Here is a 4228-nt window from a genome sequence, read left to right on the forward strand (position 1 = left end):
TCCTTGATCTCTCTGGTAACCCAGTCATTGTTTAATAGCATGCTATTTAGTCTCCATGTGTTTGATTTTTTTTGGATTGTTTTTATTGTAGTTGATTTCCAGTTTTATGCCACTGTGATCTGAGAAGATGCTTGATATGATTTCTATCTTCTTGAATTTGAAGAGACTTTGCCTGTGACCCAATATATGGTCTATACTTGAAAATGACCCATGTGCACTTGAGAAGAATGTATATTCTGTGGCTTTGGGGTGAAATGTTCTGAAGATGTCAATTAATTCCATCTGGTCTAGTGAGTCATTTAGGATTGATGTTTCTTTGCTGATTTCTTGTTTAGAGGATTTGTCCAATGGTGATAGTGGGGTATTAAAGTCCCCTACTATGGTTGTATTGCTGTCAATCTCTCCCTTGATATCCTCCAGGAGTTTATGTATTTGTGTGCTCCTGTATTGGGTGCGTATATGTTTACCACAGTTATTTCTTCTTGTTGGATTGCTCCCTTTAGTATTATGAAGTGGCCTTCCTTATCTCGTTATGTCCTTCACTTTGAGATCTAATTTGTCAGATATAAGTATTGCTACCCCAGCTTTTTTTTTTTTTCATTTCCATTCGCTTGAAAAACCTTTTCCCATTCCTTCACCCTCAGCCTGTGTGCATCTTTTTTTCTAAGGTGGGTTTCTTGTAGACAGCAGATATATGGGTCGTGTTTTCTTATCCAATCCGTTACCCTATGTCTTTTGATTAGGGCATTTAATCCATTTACATGTAAAGTTATTATTCATAGGTATTTGTTTGTCGCCATTTTTATTCTTTACCCCTGTGTTCCTTCTTTGCTTCCCATTTCTATTTTTTACAGCAGACCCTTTAGCATTTCTTGCATTGCTGGTTTGGTGGTAATAAACTCCCTTAGTCCTTTTTTGTCTGTAAAGCTCCTGATTTCACCCTCAATTTTGATTGGTAGCCTTGCTGGGTACAGTATTCTTGGATTCAGACCCTTCCTTTGCATGACTTTGTGTATTTCATTCCATTTCCTTCTGGCCTGATGTGTTTCTGTTGAGAAACCAGTCGCTAGTCTGATGGGGGATCCTTTGTAGGTAATTTTCTGTCTCTCTCTGGCTGCTTTTAAGATTCTTACTTTGTTGGTGGTGTTTGCCAATTTAATTATAATGTGCCTTGGCATCAGTCTTTTGGGGTTCATTTTGCTTGGGACTCTGTGAGCTTCTTGGATTTGTGTGGGTTTTTTCTTCCCTATATCAGGGAAGTTTTCTGTCATTATTTCTTCAAACAGGTTTTCTATTCCTTGCTCAGTTTTCTCTCCTTCTGGCACCCCTATTATGCGGATGTTGTTTTGTTTCGTGTTTTCCCAAAATTCCCTTAGGCTCTCCTCCTGCTTTTTATTTTTTTTTTTCTAGAAGCTGCTCTACTTGGGTATTTTTTCCTACCTTGTCTTCTAGCTCACTGATGTGGTCCTCTGCTTCTTCTAGTCTACTGTTGATGCTTTCTATTGAGTTCTTTACAGCAGCAATGTCATTTTTCATTTCTTCTTGGTTCTTCTACATTTCCTCTTGGTTCTTACACATATTGTCGAATTTGTCTTCCATTTTTCTCATCCACCTTATGACCATTTCTCTGAATGCTGACAGGTTGCTTGCCTCCATTTCGTTTACTTCCTTTTCTGGTGATGCCTGCTTTTCTTTCATAAGCGGGCTGTTTCTTTGTCTCCCCATGATCTCTTTTCTCCGGGTGTCTGGTTATGTAGTTCTCTCTGTCCTGCATTGATTTAAAGGCACAAAATACAACACAACAAGGTACAACACACAAGGCACTGAACACAAACGTATTCACGATATTAAAACCCCAAATAAAGGTGACCATCAGAAAAAGGCAAATTAGAGGATAAGAGAGAAAGAAGAAGAGGAAAAAAAAGGAGTGCAAAAATGAAATTGGGAAAAGGAAAAAAAGTAAGAGAGAAAAGAGAATAAGAAAGAAGAAAGGCCCTAGCTGGTTTGGCTCAGTGGCTAGAGCGTCGGCCTGCGGACTGAAGGGTACCAGGTTCGATTCCGGTCAAGAGCATGTACCTTGGTTGCGGGCACATCCCCAGTGGGGAGTGTGCAGGAGGCAGCTGATGGATGTTTCTCTCTCACTGATGTTTCTAACTCTCTATCCCTTTCCCTTCCTCTCTGTAAAAAATCAATAAAATATATTTAAAAGAAAAAAAAAAGAAAGAAGGGAAAAAACTATATATATGGGGAGAAAACTCCAATAGAACAGCCACTAATCCCAACAAATGCCAGCAACATGTACCTGGAGATGAATGCAAACTACAAACAACAACTAATATCAAGCGAGGCTAGGGAAAACAGATGAAAAAAACAAACAAAAACAAAACAAGAAAACAAAAAGAAAAAGCAAAACAATCTCACAAACAAGCATAAAAAAACCGATATAATCAACAATCAAGCAAACAACAAAAGGACAGAGAGAAAAAAAAATTTTTTTTTTTTTTGGATAGTGAAGAAAGAGAAGAGAGAGGTGAGTATGGACTTGGAGCAGGGGATTGGAAATTAGATATATAAGTAGGGTGAAATTTTAACAGGGGGTAAAAAGAAGGAATAGGGAAAATCTAAAGCAGGAATAGGGTAAGAGAAGCAGGACAACAAAAGGGGAAAAGTGAGGAAGATAGTGCTGGCATAAAGGTAAAGTTGAGATAGAGTAAAATGATGCTAAAGGAAAGATGAAAATAGAATGTAGAACACTAATGCCAAAGTAAAATAAAGAGAAAATAAAATGACACTTTTTTAAAAAAAAAAAAAAAAGGTAAAATAGTAGTAGTACTAATACTGATTGAAAATAAAAATGTAATAATTAAAAAGGTAAAATCAAGTGAGGAAAAAAGAAAAAAATTAGTTTCTTAAGTAAAAGATGAAAAAAATAAAAATAAAAATGTGCAGTAGTGAAGGTCATTCACTTCCTCTACTGTTCTGTTTGGCATGCCTGTTTCCTAGTCAGGACAGTATTGAAGTTCCCTGCGTTCCAATGCTCCTCAGTGTTGTAAGCCAGTCCTGATTTTTAAGCAGGCAGTATGTCTTTATTTCTTATATTCCTTTATTTGTGTTTACACAGTCAATTTGTGATTCAACCCCTGGGTGGCAGTGTTTCTGGATTTACCTCCGGATCTATAAGTCCTCTCTAGCTAGTGTTTAGATTTTGTTTTCCCTGTGGCACTTAATACCGGTTTTGGGGAGTGGGTTGCCCCAGGGCTGGTTCTCTGATGGTTATTTCCCGCTCTGATCCCCAGGTTCCAGAAAAACAACTTTCCCCTGCAGTCTCTTAGAGTGTCCCCAATTGGGTGATCCGATGTATTAGGCTTAATAATCAAAAGCAAGGATTTAAAGAGAAAAATAAAAGAGCCAGAGTAAGCATCCGACCTCCGGGGCTGCGTGCAAGTCTGTGCAGTCTTTTTTCCCCTTGGGTCTAAGCAGCCGGCACACTTTTAAAATTTTTAGGCTGTCCTTTTGTGCCCAGATCAAAATGGGTTGCTTTTTAGAGTTCCCTTCTGTTAGCAGCTCTGCGGACCCCCTTCCACATTCACGGATCACGCCAGCCCCAACAGCCGCGGATTTTTCTAGGCCCAGACTTCCCTAGGTCCTCCAGCTCCCGCAGTGCGCATTTCTCTCTCCTGCTGGGACCACAGACCTCACCTTATCCGAGGAGAAATCTGGCCTTTCGTGAGGGAATGTAGAGCTCCTCTGAATCTGAGTGCTTGCGCCACTTTGGGACCGGTGTTCTGGGGTTCGCAGCTGTTTGGTGGGTGCCGTAGTTGTAGCTTCCCTGGGCTTTTCAGCCTTCCGATAGAATCCACTTTCCCCTTCAAGATGGCACGGTCTCCGCATCCGAGCCGGTTGCTCCGGGAGGGAATAAGCAGTAGTGGGGGCTGCCCAGTCAGGGGAGCCCCGTCCAGCAGTCCCCCACAGTCTCCTGGAGTATAGCTGTCCCTCAACTTACCAACAAACACTCCCCATGCGACCACACAGTCTCCCTTTGTTTTCTCACTCACACACTATCTTGCAGTTTGCCTTCCCGTCGGCAGCCATCTTCTCTGAAAATTCTTTTGCTACCTGTGGCAAATATACATGAGTCATGACCATCTTGTCCCTGGTGATGTCACCATAAGAATAATCCTTTTAGTGAGGCTTTTAATGGTAAAGAGTAGAAATGGACACATAGAAA

This window comes from Plecotus auritus, assembly GCF_963455305.1.
Source record: "Plecotus auritus genome assembly, chromosome: 2".
NCBI classification, from domain to species: Eukaryota; Metazoa; Chordata; class Mammalia; order Chiroptera; family Vespertilionidae; genus Plecotus; species Plecotus auritus.